Raw genomic sequence first — 17,990 nt, 5'->3', positions numbered from 1 at the left:
TTTTTTTTTTTTTTCCTATTATGTTCTTGACTCTAGCATCAATAAACAGTACCCGCAAATATTTCCAACTCTGGGGTTGGTAAATATTGCACAAACCCAAAAAAAATGTGATATTCCTAACTTTGGCGTCAATGAATAAATTCATGAAATTTTGAATTTTTAATGAAGAAGAACCAATTTTTCTATTCCTTTTTCTTTTTGTTTACCCTTTTATTATTTACTCTATTTAGACAACAATAAATAAATAAATAAAAAGCATTACACAACATATTTGCATTTAATAGTAATGGTCCACAGATTGAGCATATAGCAGAAAAAAATTGTTATTTTTTTTATTGACTTTTGTTTTCAATTTCATCATTCAAAATTAAGCTGATTAAGAATTGATTTTTATTTTTTTCTTATTTATTTTTATGGGGTTATCACGATTTCATGACTCGGGACGGGAATTTGACAAGTTAACCCGAGTTAATTCAAGTCAATCTAATATTTTTTTTTCTTAATATTTACAAAAAAATATCATTTTAAATATTTCTAGCTAAACAATTTCAGCTAGATATTAGCTAAATTATTGTTCTTACCTATTAAGAAGTTTAGAAGACACTTACAAATAAACAATCACATCAAAAGACAAATAAAAAACATAATTTATTTTTCAAAATAATAATAATAAATAAATAAAAAGAAATAATAATATCACGCAATTACCCAGATTCAAATTTAAAATCACAATCAATTAAGTCCCAGTAAGCAACTAATTTCGTTCACTCTCTCACTAAACCTTTCTTAGTTATTTTATTCTGATTTTATTTTTATCCTCTTCTAATTTTATTTATTTTTATACTTAATAATTGAACACATTAATGTTTTGAAAAAAACCCTATATTTATTTATGAAATCTACACAGAATAGAAAACCCTACATTCACTTTGTCAATGAATGTTAGCAAAAATACTCCATTAATAACATTTCAAAAAGGAGGAAAGAGAGAAAGAAATGAGAGAAGAAGGCAGGTTCAACCGAGCTCAAACAGAGGAAGAATGAGAGAAAGAGGAGAGGAAATGAGAAAGAAAAGAGAGGAGAAGAGAGGTCCAAACTTGAAGAGATGATAAATGAGAGAAGGGGAGAAGGAAAGGGAGGAAGAAATGTGAGAAGAAAGCAGGCCCAACTAGTGTAATTAATCACTGCATTAATATATATTGTCTGACAAGTATAAAAAACCACTCTAAAATTTACAGAGAGGTATTGATTTGGTGGATGATTATCTCATAAATAGTTTTTAATTTCGAATTTTTTTAAATAAAATATTATTAGATTTACTTGATTAATTATTAAATGTAATATATTGAAATATTCAAAAAAAATTTGAAAATCAAAATAATAATTCTCGTATAAATCTTCACCTCGTATTTTCTTGGGTTCTCCTAGTTGCAGGTTGCAAGATGTTGAAATTTATAAGATCAGGAGGCAGGCACGTATCGAGGCATTTGAGCCACAAATTTAATGACTACAAGCTATTATGTTGAATGATTAATATTTGAACAGAAGTGATTACTCAAAGAGACCCACATTGTCAATTTATTGTACAGAAGTGATTACTCAAAGAGACCCACATTGCTTGAAGTCCATTCCATACTGCTTTAAAGTGTACTGAGAAATATATTCGTGCCCATTAGTATATTTTTTATTTTTTTTTGTTTTAAATTATTTTTTTATGTTTTTTTTTAATTTTTTTTTATGTTGTTAAATTAAAAATAATTTTTAAAAAATAAAAAAAATTAATTTAATATATTTTTAAATAAAAAATATTTTAAAAAACACTTCATACTTCGGTTTTAATGCCTCTGTTAGTCATCATTTGCTTTGAATATCACTGTGACACACTCTCGTTATAACACAAAAATAGTCTAGTCTCGTGACACGTGGGTTGTGCATGTATTATAAATAATAATAATTATTATAGTATTATAAAAATGGTCTCGTTATTTTTCAGAAAATACTTTGTGAATGTGAAATGTTTTCACTCGGCAAAACTGAAGAAGTCCATGTCGGAGGCTGAAGCAACAGAAACATGTTGAGGGGGACAGATTCTTAAATTGGTGAGAATGACCTTTAGCTACTTAGATTTGATTCCTTTTCATTTCTATCTCTCCAAACCGACAAGGGCTGCCTACAAGTTACCAGCTGGTAAATATCGCAACAGGTAATTAATTTCTCCACTTCTCTCTTCCTTGATCAGCCTAAATTATTGATAAAATCAACAGCACTGTAATACCAAGTCCAATTAAGCCTACATGGTATCTTGCACATTATACATATTTTTATAAATATCTAGAATGTATTAAATATCTTATAATTATAAGATATTTATCTTAAAAAATAAACAAATATACCCAGGAGTATAAAAAGAGAGGCTATAAGGTCATAGCTCATCTCTCTCGATAACACAAGCCTACTATACAACTTAAACAAGGTGTAAGGATATTTAATATTAGAAAATATTCATTCTCCCCGTCACCTGTTTAAACACTATACTGACTTAAGCATTAGAATGTTTTTCTTGCAAGTGTCACTAGCCCACCAAGTCCTTCGGATCCAATTTTATCAGCCCATAAAAACCGCCCACAATCTTTCTCTTGTTCAGTATTTCGGATCCAATTTTATTAGCCCATGAAAACACTCACAATCTTTCTCTTGATGATTTTTTCAGCCTTATCAATTAGCATTGTCTATGAAAAATGAACAAAAAATCAATTTATTCATGCTTCTTAAAAATTATTTTCATGGTTGGCAATACATCTACAGCTACACCAACGACACATGATGCCAGCTGCTAAGCCAATGACATGTGATGCCAACAACTAAACCAGTTGTTAAGCAACTCGAATACGCCCCACATGACTACGCCAGCGATTACGCCTGATATGGCTACGCCAGACACCGAAAGCAACACTCACGACTATGTCTACGACTACACTTCATGGCTATGTCCTAAGGCTATACCCACAAACAACTTTTTATGGTGGCTTATACATATAAAAGTTGTCGTCGAGACTTGGGAGCTCTATTGATACACTAAAGGTAACATTACCCCTATAAGTATTTCCTCCCCCACTCTTGCTAAGTCAAGTCTTTCAAAAACATCTATTTGCAAGACCTGGTACATGTATGAAAAAACTACAAAGCAATATTAATTCTTGGACCAAGTCCAATCGGGCCTACAGATGTTTTATATAATATACACATCTTCGTAAATATATTTATAAATATCTAAGATATTTTAAGATATTAATATTAAATATCTTATAACTTAGATATTTATGAGATATTTATATAAAATATATTAAAACTTAGATATTTTTTAAAATATTTATCTTAAAAAGATCTATATAAACAAATATCTTTAGAAGCATAAAGAAAGAGGTCAAAAGGCCGGAGCTCATCTCTCTACATAAAGAAATTGTAAATTTTTTTAAAAAAATTGTGTTTTACTCGAAAAACTAGTATTTAATATTATTTAATAACACTATATAAATTAGAAAGATATCGCATGATGACGTAGCATTTATGGAATTTGATCGCAATTCCAATTATGTTCTTACCAGGTCCGACCCAGTTAAAAAAAATTCAGTTTTTATTTTTATTTTAATTATGTTTTATGCAAAAAATTAAAAGGAGATCGCTTGATGACGTAACAAAAAATTTAGTTTTTGTTGTTGCGCGTTTAAGAAACCATGGAAAATATAGTCATTGTTGGATATATTTCGTATGTGATGACATTGCACATAGTTTAATGGAATAATAAAAAATATTTGATATCAATATTATTTATTTCATGATGTAATAACAGTAGTTAAATTTACAATATTTAAATTAAAAATTATTAATATTAATATATATATATATTAATTATTTTATAACCTCAATTTGAAAAGTATTTTTTTAACCAAACATATTAAACTACTTTTTATTCAATTTCAATTTCAACCACAGTTTTAACCAAACATATATTTTTCCAAACCAACCTTAACAAAAGTATTTTTTATAAAATAATTTTTTTAAAACCATAACCACAACAACAACCTCAATACCAAACACACTCTAATATTTGTCGTGAGATATTGATTTGGTGAATTACTATTTTATTTTAAATGAATAGTTTTTTATTTGAAATTTTTGTTAGTGAAATATAATTTAATTTGGTCAGCTAATTAAAAAACATAATATCTTAAAAAATTTGATTTTTTATAAAAATCAAGATAATAATATTCTTCACCTGGTATTTTCTTGGGTTCTCCTAGTTGCAGGTTCCAAGATGTTGAAATTTAAAAGATAAGGAAGCAGGCGCATATAGAGGCATTTGAGCCACAAATTTAATGACTACAAGCTATTATGTTGAATGATTAATATCACTATAGCGTCGGCTGCTAAAAAGCATTTTCATGGGAAAAGTCAATTTATTGTACAGAAGTGATTACTCAAAGAGACCCACATTGCTTGAAGTCCATTCCATACTGCTGTATAGTGTACTGAGAAATATATTCGTGCCCATTAATATATTTTTTATTTTTATTATTTTAAATTATTTTTTATGTTTTTTTAGATTTTCATGTTGTTAAATTAAAAATAATTTTTTAAAAATAAAAAAAATTAATTTAATATATTTTTAAATAAAAAATATTTTAAAAAACACTACATGCTTCTGTTAGTCACCCTCGGTTTTAATGTCTCTGTTAGAGGGTGTTTGGGTATGCGGCAGCTACTGCTTTTTTTATCAACCTCAATAATACAATGTTTGGTTATAAATAATAGTTGTCTTTTGATGCATGGGACCCACAAAATATGAGGTGCAACCGTAGGTTCAGCTGCAGCAATTTTTTCATGCTTTTTCCTGCTGTCTCTTTGTATAGTGGAGAGCAAACTCTCCACTGTTCACGTGAACAATGGAGTCAGTCTCCACTGTTCTGGCCGGTCTAGATCCGGGTTAAAATTAAATGCATTAAACCGAGTCTGACTCAGTAAAAAAAATTATTTTTTTAATTGTGTTTTATTTGAAAAATTAGAAGGTAATCCCAATTTTATTCTTGCCGGGTCCGACCTGGTTAAAAAAATTTTTAATTTTAATTTAATTTTTGTGTTTTATTAAAAAAATAGAAGTAGATTGCTTGATGAGGTAGTATTTGTAGAATTTGATCTCCATCTTAATTTTGTTCTTGATGATATATTACCTGATGTTGTTGCGAGAAAATATAGTTCTTGTTAGATAGATTTCGTACGTTATGAAATTGCACATAGTTTAATGGAACAATAAAAAATATTTGATATCAATATTATTTATTTCATGATATCATAACAGTAGTTAAATCGACAAAATTTAAATTAAAAACCATCAATATTAATAAATATTTTTTTAATTATTTTATAACTTCAATTTGAAAAGCATTCTTTTAACCAAACACATTAAACTACTTTTTGTTCAACCTCAATTTCAACCACAGTTTTAACCAAATATATATTTTTCCAAACCAACCTCAACTAAAAGTACTTTCTATAAAATAACTTTTTTCAAACCAGAACCACAACCGCTACCACAATACCAAACACACCCTTAGTCAGCATTTGCTTTGAATATCACTGTGACACACTATCATTATAACACAAAAATAGTCTAGTCTCGTGACACGTGGATTGTGCATGTATTATAAAAAATAATAATTAATAATAATAATAATTATAGTTGTCTACCTACTTACACGTGGGTTGTGCATGTATTTTCCGAAAATACTTTGTGAAAGTAAAATGTTTTCAGTCGGCAAAACTGAAGAAGTCCATGCGGAGGCTGAAGCATCAGAAACATGTTGGGTACAGGAGAAGGACATATTCTTAAATCGGTGAGAATGACCTTTAGCTCCTTAGATTTGATTCCTTTTCATTTCTATCTCTCCGGACCGATAAGGGTTGATTGGTAAATATCGCAACAGCTAATTAATTAATTTCTCCACTTCTCTCTTCCTTGATCAGCCTAAATTATTGATAAAATCGACAACACTGGAATACTAAGTCCAATTAAGCCTATATGGTATCTTGCAAATTATACATATTTTTATATAAAATATATTAAAACTTGGATATTTCTTAAGATATTTAATTTTTCAAAAATTTATATAAACAAATATCTTTAGAAGCATGAAGAAAAAGGTCAAAAGGTCAGAGCTCTCCTCCCTAGACAACACAAATCTAATGTAAAACTTGAACAAAACTTAAGGAACATTTAAGCCTAGAGAATACAACCCGATTTTTATTGGATCCACTAGACGATCCTACCTTCATCCACAAATCTGAATCGAAATCCGGGTGGGTCGAAGGACGTCCCCGTATCTCTCACTCAATCGGCTATTATATGTCTCCTTAAAATTAAAAAAGAAATCATAAAATTCAATTCAAGAAAACAATAACTTACGGAAAAAACTAGTTGAACGAACATACCATGAACTATTGAGCACGGTTGCCGACGAACTGTTGTACTCCATTTTGGCAGTCTTCACTTCGCACGTGCGTCTCCACAAAAAGCTTCATTGGGCTCGAATCACGTCCAAGAGTCGTAGCCTGTAAGAAAAAAAATATTGCAAGTTAAATATATTTATAAATAACAAAAAATTAATTAAAAATAAATGTCATTAAAATTAATCTTATCATCTGCTTCACATGTGCAATGAATGGAACGAAGCTATTGGTGTGTGTGGTAACCGAACCGTGAATGTTTTGGTTCTGGTTCTCGGCACTGGACTGTAAGCGTCTTGTGAACCGCTCGGACATCATGTGTTGAATATACTACGCCCATATATCCTCTGAGATGTATGGCGGCCTAAAATCCCTCTAAACCGCCATGCTATTCCAGCCTGGTAGAGCACTATCTCTAGCATATTTTTTAGCTTTTTTTGCGCTTTATACCAAAAGTCACGCAACCTACATGATGCAAATGTATTTTATATAAGTTAATGACAAATTAGATTTTAATATATAAATTTTTTTTTTAAATATCGTATTGTTTTTTATGTTACTTAGTTGCAGCGTGATTCTCCCATATTGTCCTCGCAACATTATCATTTATGTTATCCCACTCGAATTTATTCTGTGTATAAAAAAATTATAAAAAATAAATCAATAATTTCAATATAACATAAAAAATAGTTAAAATTTTAAGTTAACACTAACCCCAAATCGTCTAAACCATGCATCGATATAAGGTTTCCAATCAGGATGTCTGCAAACCTGGCTCAATTGAAACAATGGAATTTCTATCGACAATTTAAACACCGATGTTATTACTCGGGCGGTCTCAATGTTTATGAACCTGAAAATCAATAAAATTAATGAAATATTAGTTGTTCACAAATTGTTAAACACAAACCAACTTAAATCAAAACAAACTCCAAAACAAACTTACATTGAAAGGTCGTCCTTCTAATGTGTTGTGTACTTGTGGGGGCATTGACCTTGCTGTGAAGGGACACCGCCTCTACATTTTGGAATCGTGCTGGAAGAGATAGCGTTGTGAGTCGACGCAGATGCCTCTTTTTAGTTGGAACCTAATGACATGTCATCATCGCTGTTATAAGAACTAGTTGTGATCATTTGTTCAGGACGTGCAATTGATTTTATTCTATGTATCTACAACAAATTTGATGTATCACCATAAATGCTAGGATCTGAGATCATCTCCTGGATGTTGGTCTGTCCTTCAAGCATGCTCACCACTTCTGACATTGCAGGCCTTAGAGATGGAGATGTATTGGTGCATAAGAGAGCCAATTTGATCATCCTCTCAGCCTCTTCCTTGTTGAATTCAAACTGCAGCTTTAGGTCCACTATCTTTATTAAATTTCCATTTTTTGCAGTCCATGGGCTTGTGAAAGCAAAAGGTAAAGTATTTGCAGAGAGGAGTAGTGCCTAATGTATCATGAATTCAATATAGCAACAAGAACAGACTTGTAACCTACCTAGTCAAAAAGATATACAAATTCATTTGTTGTCCAAAACTATAAACATCTGCTTTGTCTGTTAAATAACCCCACAACGTATATTCTGGAGCCATATATCCTCTGAAATCAGAACCATGCCAGAGCTAAATTTTGTATGTGGTTGGGTTAACATGAGATCTCATCTAGTAATCTCCTTTAATCATAACAAAAAATTTACTTATAACTCGATCAACATGAAATCCTATCTGGCGATTCCATTTAATCAAAGCTAAAATTTGTGTGTAGTTGGGTTAACATGAGATCCCATCTAGCAATCTCCTTTAACCATAACTAAAATTCTGTGTGTAGCTCGGCCCACCTGAAATCCCATCCGGGGATTTCTTTTTACCAGAGCTAAATTCTATGCATTGTTAGGTTAACATGAAATCCCATCTAGCAATCTTCTTTAACCAAAACCAAAATTCTATGTGTAGCTCAGCTAACCTGAAATCTCATATAGCGATTCTCTTTTACCAAAGCTAAATTCTGTGTGTGGTTGGGTTAACATGAGATCTCATATGACGACCTTTAACTAGAACCAAAATTTTATGTACAGGTCGGTCAACCTGAAATCTCATCTGACGACTTCCTTTAACCAAAGCTAAATTTTATGTTGTGGTTGGGTTAACCTGAGATCTTATCTAGCAATCTCCTTTAACCAGAACCATAATCTATCTATATATAGCTTGGATAACCTGAAATCTAATCTGGCGACTCCCTTTAACTAAAACTAAATCGATGTATGGTTGGGTTAATTTGAGATCCCATTTGGCGGTCCCCTTTAACCAGAACCAAAGTTATGTGTGTGAGACTGAAGTTCATGTTTTTATCTATGGTCATACTTTGTCCTAATAGTCCGGACCAAAATATAGATGTTTTTATTCGACCATTGATTGATAACTTGACACAGTTGTAGTCCTATGGTGTTTTGATTTATGATGTATCGACAAAACAAAATATTCTTATGAAGATAGTTTTGATATGGACTACAATGATTTTCCACCTTATAGAAAGGTTTTTGGTTGGAGCACGCAAGGAAAACTAGCTATCACCATCTCCTGGTGACAAACATTTCTTGGTTAAGTTGGGTTTATTTGAGATTGTGGTAGCGACTGCGATTCAAAGTACTTTTCGCTTAAAAATACATCAAAATGATGTTTTTTTATTTTAAAAAAATTATTTTTAAGATCAGCACATCAAAACGATCTGAAAATATAAAAAAATTATCAAAAAAAATTAAAATTTTAAAAAATATAGTTTTAACCACATTTCCAAACGAAGCCAACATCTCTATCAACCACCTCACCTCTTAGTCATTACCACCGCCTCCTATTGACCACCTCCTCGCATCGTAACCACCCTCTCACAATATGATCACCTCTTACAAATATTAATTTTATATAATTGATTTTACTTTACATGCTAAGTCATTAATCTACCGAATTAGTGAATGAAAAAAAAACTAACATATTATAGGTTAGTTATTGTTTTTTTTTTAATATCCTAAGTGTCGTTGTAATTTGTGCTTCTTCTGCCACCATTTTTACAGGTCTCAATCTCAAGATTCTAAACAATAATGTTAAAAAAAAATAAATCATAACCCATTTAACAGAATGAAAACCCAGAAAAGTATTTATTGGCCTTTTAACAAAACAGCAATCAACAACCCAGAAAAGTATTATTCTACATGCAACAATCCAAACAAACCTAGTAAAGTGTATTCTTTCCTTCTTTTTTATTTTTGATGTATCTACTTGTTCAAGCAGCAAAAACAAAGGGCATAAAATTTTCGGCAAAGACTTTTCACAACTTCAATGCATTCTTGGAAGCTGCAATGTGAACTCAAGTAATCTCATGGATGCATGGATCAATCAATATTGATGCTAGTCTTTCTCTCTGTAATAAAGACATAGGTACAGAGAACATGCTGCTTTTAAATGCTGATAAGTTGATTGACGCAGACATGACTTCTTTTTTCCACGTTGGGTCCTGTTAATCTCATGGACTTGATCAAAAAGATGCATGGATCGATCAATCAATATAGATAGTACGTGAAGTGTTGATTAATTTTAGTAATTTAACTCATGCACGACTGCTAGCTTAAAAGGCAAATATTTTACCACTGTGCTATATCTGAAAGCTAATTGTAGTCAATCTTAATTGTAGTGAATCAATCAATATTCCATTAGAGACAACTTTTGACCTTAATCAAAAGTTTATTATGAAACTAAGTCAAACTTTTGTTTAAACCGAAGTTATATTCTCAACTTTAACGATTCTAACTTATATTATATTCTTTATTTAAAAAAGTTGTTTCGAGACATTTTTACTTAAATATATTTTTCTAACATCATTTTATTTTAGCTCATTTTTGTCATAAATTATTTATAAAAAAAAACTCAAAAGCAATCTACTAAAAATCCATACAAATGTAAGTGACAAATGATAAATAGTGAAATATAATCATCTATTAGGTAACTCAGTGGTAAGAGTTTGGAATTAAGAGGTTTGTTTCTCTTGTGGTCTCAGGTTCGAGCTCTGTGGTTGCTAATATGATAGTTACTGGAGGCTTACATGGTCATTAACCTTAGAGTCCATGAGATTAGTCGAGGTACGCGCAAGCTGGCTCGGACACCCACATTAATAAAAAAATAGTGAAATATTGGTTTTACAGATTTTAAATGATTGATTGAGAAAAAAATATTAGAATAATTGCAACATCAATTTGTATAGAAATTTTGTATAATTTGCTTAAGAATTTATCGTTGCTCGAATTCAAATTAATATACCTTTAATTATATCCAACCTATTCTTAAAAAGTTATTGTGTCTTTCATCTATTCTTTTGTCATAGTTTTTTCATGAAAACTAACAAAAATACGCCAAGTCAAGTAATTAACTTCTGTTATACATTTATAACTTTTCTATTTTTAAATTTGATAAAAGAAAAAAAGCTATGTATTTGTGCAGAGCTGGGGAGGCAATAATGAAGGGGTGAAATGGGACCCAATGTGGCAGGGCATGGGAGAGGATGATCACACAACTTATTAGCACTGCATGCAGCAAAATTCCAAAAATCTTGTATAAGAGCATCTTCAATGGAAAAAAAATATTTAGAAGTGTTAAATTATTGATATGGTTTTTTAAAATAGTATAAATATAGTTTTTTTATATGCATTTCAATGAAAAAAATCATTTTAACAACCCATTTGTATTTTAGTATGTTTAATATTAATATTTGTTTTTAAGAAAAGTTATTGAAAAAAAAAGAATTTTAGATAATTCATTTTATTGTTTTGACTCTTTTAATAGATAAATACGAATAATTTTTCTTTGAAAAAACAAAATCATTTTGGCTCATGATTTAGTTTTCCCTGCAAAATCAATAAAGAAGAATTGAAAATATTCAGACTGTATCTATTGTCCATGTGCAGGTTTTTCGTGGTTGATAATGCCATAGCTAGTGAGTGAGAACCTTGCCCTTCTCTATAGTCTGCATCGTCCGGCCCCATGCAGCAGGACCAAGACGACTCCTTATCATCTTTGATTCGGTGAGTTCAGCAAGTCACAATAAATCTATAACATGCTATATAATTTTAAAATAATAACAAATGCAGCATAGATTTATAATAACTAATCCAGCATAAATTTATTAGAAATTAAAAAATATTATATTAAAAAAAATATTTTTAGTGCATCAATGTGACACATCGTCAGTTAAATTAAGAGATTCGAATGTTAATATAATATATAATAAAAGGACTTTATTATATATGTTCATAATAAAAAGACCTAATTAATTAAAATTTAATAATAAAGAGATGTTGGATATAATTAACCAGGTCGTTCCACTTAAACTAGAAAAGCAATGGAGATGCTACTTCAAACAGGCTGGATTGCGTTCATGGGCTTCAACTTCTTTCACCCTTTCATCCAAAGCTCCTTGTAATCAATTATTTACTAACACCAAATATATATATATAAGATAATCTCCTGTCTTTTCTCTTGAATAATCTCTTCTTGATCGGTAGTTCACAATTTATGTATTTACAGGGAATTATTTTTAATACATGTTCGACCAATGGAAACAGGTGGCTGTCTTTGGAGATCAAAAGAAAAGCAAGAAAAAACCAAGTACGTGGGAAAAGTTGAAGACCTGAGGGATTCCAGTATCAACTAGCTTGGCATGTAGTTATTGTTGTTCTTCCCACTAATAATTTCCAAAGCAACAACCCCAAAACTGTAAACATCTGCTTTGTCAGTCAAGTAACCCCATAGTGCATATTCTGGTGCCATATATCCTCTGCATGTCAAGATAAAGAACACTTGTAATTTAACATTGAAAAGTAATACCAAAAATCGCAGCTTTTATTAAAGCATGTGGTGACTAACATGGTTCCAGCAACTCGGGTGCTGATGTGGCTCTTCTCTTCTTCATCAAGCCTAGCCAATCCAAAATCAGATATTTTAGGATTCAGATTCCCATCAAGTAGCACATTTGTAGCTTTGATGTCTCTGTGAACAATCTTAAGTCTTGATTCTTCATGGAGAAAAGCTAGACCTCTAGCTATCCCAATACAGATCTTAAGCCTTGAAGGCCAATCCAGATTAAGCTGATTGTTTTCATGACCTACAAATCATCCGATAAGAGAACACAGTGTTATCCATATGATCATTTCAATTATACTATACATTATAATATTTTAGGTGAATATTCTCATTTAATATTGATGAACACTCACGAAATAGAGCACGTGCAAGACTATTATTTTCCATGTACTCATAAACCAATAATAACTGGTCACTTTCAATGCAACATCCATGCAGCATGACAAGATGCGGATGCTGCAAACACGAAATCATGCCCATCTCATTTAAGAATTCACGATTTCCTTGCCGTGATTTTGATGAAAGTTGCTTCACTGCTATAACAGTACCATCAGGTAATTGACCCTGCACGCTGATCTCTGTTAAGAATTTCACATCGTTGTGACATAAAAGAGAATGAGGAGGGGGCAGAGGATACTCCAAACAGGATAGTTGAGATCTTTTGCAAAGTACCTTGTATACAGGACAAAAACCACCTTCTCCAATCTTATTAGAAGCATCTGTTGTGCATACTAGACCGAAAGCAAACACAAATAAAACACAAACAAGTAGATTTACGTGGTTCCCCAAAATCAGGTACGTTCATGGAGGCAGCAGATTGTATATTATTGGAGGAATGATACAAACACTCAACTCAACCCGATACAATATCAGAAAACCCAGTGTTTCACTCTTACACTCACTCACTCTCTCAAATCTGCTCTCTTTCACTCTCACACACTTCCTCTCTCTGCACACACTGCACTCTCTATGCACTCTTCTCGTCTCTGTCACTATTTACAGGAGAAATGGAAGCATAAATATTGTGGTTGAAAAGGAGAGGGTGGTTCATGGTGGAGAGGGTGGTTCATGGTGGTTGAGAAAAATGTTGACAATTTGCAAATGTTGACAATTTGCTACAAATCTCCACCTTGATAAGATTTTTCCATTCAATCCTCGTGATCAATCAATGTTGCCTCTAACGCACCATATGGCACTGCACCCTGAAGGTGCTCAACACCGAGAGATGTTGACCAAGTCCAAACAATGTTGGAACTTGATCCCTAAGACACATTTTGTGAGCATGTCAGCTGGATTATCTGCGGTACCAATCTTCTGTAACAGAATATCCTTTTCATCCATAATTTCTCGAACAAAATGAAATCGAACATCAATGTACTTGGTGCGGGAATGATGAACCTTATTCTTTGCAAGACAAATAGCACTTTGACTATCACAATGGACATCCACGTGCTCTTGAACAATTCCTAAATCTTTAATTAACCCATGTAACCAAATAGCTTCCTTGAAAGCTGTCGCACCCGACATCGCGGCGGCCCATAAATAATTCTCGATTGTGGAAAAAGAACAAGTTTCTGGCATCTTGTTCTTTTAGGGGAAAAGGTCTTGTTTGAGGAGTCACCACCTAGTATTATGGTCACTAGGAACCTTAACTGGTCAACAGAGATTCTATGGTCCGGGATTGGTTACGTAAAAAGGAAGATATTATCACCCCTTAAACGTTCTGCCTGAGGCAGACTGCATTGTTGGTTTTGTCTTAAATTGCTAAACATTTATTCGTTTATGCTATGATGATCTGTTTATAATATTCCTGACTCTAGCGCCAGTGAATATTCGAGCTCGAATAATTCCAACTCTGGCGTTGGTAAAAATTCGTAGCTACGAAAAATTAAATCCATATTTTTTATTCCCTACTCTAGCGCCAGTGAATAAATAAATAAAAATAAATTGATTTTTACGCATGCATATATTTTTTATTTTTCTAGCTAAAAAAATAAAATACACCGAATAAAAATAATATAAATTTAAACCGGTATTTTTATTCCTGACTCTGGCGTCAGTGAATAAACCAATAAATTTACATTATTTTTATTCATGCATACACATTTTTTATTTTTTTCTACTTTTTTACTTTTCTGTTTTTTTTTATTTTTTTATTTTTTTGGGCTGGGCCCAACTCAGCCCACATGGGCTGGGCCTAGCCCAGCCAGCCCAGCCCGGTCACTGGCCCAAGCCAGTGACCCGGCTGGGCAAAAATCAAAGAAAGCACGCGTGAAGTGATTTCACGCGTGCATGAGCAGAATAGAGGAAATGACTTAGAATGTGTGAATTAAAATTCAAAGTAAACAGTAGCCGATGAATTAAAATGAAAAGCGGGGAAGAGGAAGGACTTACCTGGTTTGCTGGAGGCGAAGCTTTCTTGTTCTCTGGCTCTTCTTCGTTTTTTGTTCGCCTGGCTTGCTCTCTGATTTGGGAGACGGAGGCGTGATGGATGACCGGCCAAAGCTCAGCTTCGGTTGCCTTGTATGCTCCTGCATTGTCCTCTTGTTCTCGGTCCCCGACTCTTCTTTGTTTTCTTCTTTCGTGTTTTTTCAGTCTCTCGGTTCTGTTTTTCTCTCCGTCTCTCTCTGCCTAGTGCGCTCTCCCCTTTTCAGTCCCTTTTTCTCCCTTCTTCCCTTTCTCTGTGGCCTTCTCTTGCTTATAAAGCCAGAGGATGGTTTTTTTTTCATGCGTTCGTGCCTCACGATCGTGAGGCACGAACGCCTCTGTTTCTTTGAGAAGAAACAGGGGCAGAAAACTTGCTCCCCTCTGTATAGTTTCTGTTCTTGCGTCTTGTTGTGATCGGGGGGAAGGGGGTGCAACCGTGGTCGCGGCTAGCACTGGTCTTGAAGAAGGTGACGATGAAGGTGCAGTAGCTGGCCAAAAGTTGCTCTCTCCTCTGTATAATCTCCCTCCCTCTGTTCGTTGCTTTTTTTTCTTTAATCTCCTCTGTTTCCTTGAGAAGAAACAGAGGAACGAAAAGTCTGTTTATTTCTCCTCTTCCCCCTCTCGGTTATGCCCTTTCTTCTTTTTTTTCGTCCCTGACTTTCTTTTTGTCTGTGTTTTGCTGGGTTTCTTCCCTCTGTCTTGCCCTGGTCCCCCCCCTCGCGAGGTCGCCTTTGCTCCGCTTTTATAGAACCAACGGCAGCCTTGGTGGTAACGGCTGCCCCCCTCCTAAATGATCCGTAACCGACACATTTAAATGAAGAAAACGTCTGCCATCATTGCTAACGGACGAAGCGCCTCTGCCTTTAATGACAGAGCCGTTGCAGAGTAGAGAGACGGTGAACAGTCGTTGCAAAACGACCTCGTTTTGCTGGCTACGAATTTGGTCCTTGTGATTCTTCTAATTTTGCAATCAAACCCCTGCTTAAAATATAATTGGATCCTTACATTTCTGCACGATTTTCAAGTTGGTCCTTGGATTTTAATTTTTGCAATTTGGACCCCAATTAAACCCCAAACTTTGCTATTTCTTCAATTAAGTCCCAGATTTCATTAATTTAATTAAATCCAAGTCCAATTAAGTCTCAAAACTTATCAATTCTCCAATTAAACCCTTAATTGGATTAATTAAATTAATTCCAATCTTAATTAAGTCTCAAAACTTATCAATTCTCCAATTAAACCCTTGATTGGATTAATTAGATTAATTCCAAAGTTTAATTAAACCCCAAAACTTCCAATTATGTTGCCTTTAACCTAAATTTTAATTCATTCTTCATTTATTTCATTTTACTTGTTTTTTCATCATTATTATTTTTTTATCATTTTCAATAAATAAAATAATAATAATTATTAAAATAAAATGGTCAAAAATTGGGTTATGACAAAAGCTTCTATTACTGCCATATACTTTACCTCAATTGTTGACAAAGCTACTATTGATTGTAATGTTGACCTCCAACTTACAGGCCCTTTAGCAAGTGTAAACACATAGCCTGTTGTGGAACGATGCTTGTCTAAGTCACCAGCATAGTTCGAGTCCACATAACCAACTAAATTTTGTCTGAGTCTATCATCCCTCTCAAACTTCAAACCAATATCAGTTGTGTCATGAATGTACCGTAGAATCCACTTAACTGCCTGCTAGTGATCCTTTCCCGGATCATGCATATACCTACTCACCATACTAACAGCATGTGAAATATCTGGTCTCGTACAAACCATTGCATACATTAATGCACCAACTGCATTTGCATAAGGAATTTAAGCTATATGTTTGCGCTCTCCCTCTATGCGTGGAGACATTAAAGCGCTTAGCTTAAAATGAAGAGCTAAAGGTGTGCTTACAGGCTTGGTTTTACCATCTACCCCAAATCTCTGTAGAATTTTCTTCAAATATTGGGTCTGTGTCAAACAGACTGTGCCTTTTCTTCTGTCTCTCTGAATCTCCATGCCAAGAATCTTCTTAGCTTCTTCAAGGTCCTTCATTTCAAACTCAGTTCTCAGTTGAGCTTTCAGTCTATCAATCTCCACCTTGCTCTTTGATGCGATCAACATATCATCCATATATAAGAGCAAATAGATGAAAGAACCATCAAGAAGTTTGCGAAAATATACACAGTTGTCAAATTGACTCCGTGTGTATCCATGTTCTGTCATGAACTTATCAAATCGTTTATACCACTGGCGAGAAGATTGTTTCAATCCATACAATGATTTATTCAATTTATAAGCCCAATTTTCTTTCCCAATGACTTTGAAACCATCTGGCTGAGACATGTAAATTTCCTCTTCCAAATCTCCATGTAGGAAGACAATTTTCACATCAAGTTAGGTTAACTCCAAATCAAACTATGCAACCAAGGCTAGCAGAATACAAATTGATGAATGCTTAACAATTGGAGAGAATACCTCATTATAATCCATCCCCTCATTTTGAGCATAGCCTTTTGCTTCCAATCTTGCTTTGAAACGAATGTTGTCTTTTCCAGGATTACCTTCCTTCTTGGCATATACCCACTTGCAACCAATTGTCTTCTTTGCCTTAGGGAGTTGTACCAAATTCCAAGTCTGATTCTTGTGGAGAGATTTCATCTCTTCATCCATTGCCTCTTTCCATTTTGCACTTTCTACACTCTGTACTGCTTCTTTGTAGGTGTAGGGGATTCTATCATCAATCACTGGAAGTGCATAAGCCATCATGTTACAATACCAAGCAGGTTTCTTGATAACCCTTTTTGGTTTACTCGTTGCAATGGATTCTTATTGTGTGGTTGCTGGAGTTGTTGCATCCTCTTCATCTAAACTTTCATCTGAATCTCCTTTAGTAGGGATTGTCTGAACAGTCTTTATAGGAATGACTGAAGTCTTTAACTCCACCTGTTATGCATCGCTAGACTGTTTTTCCTTCTCCTGTGATTTCTCTTGCTGTAACATGCCAAACTCATCAAAAGTGACATCTCTTCTCAAAATCAGTTTCTTTGATTCAGAACACCAGAGTCTGTAACCTTTTACTCCTCCACTAAAGCCCAAAAATATAGCTTTCTTGGCTCTAAGATCTAGCTTGGACTCAGTAACATGATAATATGTTGAGTAA

At 33.3% G+C, this 17,990-nt stretch overlaps 1 pseudogene; it reads right to left on the bottom strand.

Annotated features, from left to right (window-relative positions):
• Positions 1–7,671: 7,671 nt before the first annotated feature.
• On the bottom strand, positions 7,672–13,123 carry LOC133703689 (probable LRR receptor-like serine/threonine-protein kinase At1g53440; annotated as a pseudogene).
• Between the last annotated feature and the right edge of the window lie 4,867 nt (positions 13,124–17,990).

The sequence above is a fragment of the Populus nigra genome, chromosome 9 (genome assembly GCF_951802175.1).
Source record: "Populus nigra chromosome 9, ddPopNigr1.1, whole genome shotgun sequence".
Taxonomy (NCBI): Eukaryota; Viridiplantae; Streptophyta; class Magnoliopsida; order Malpighiales; family Salicaceae; genus Populus; species Populus nigra.
This window is presented reverse-complemented; position numbering and strand designations above follow the sequence as displayed.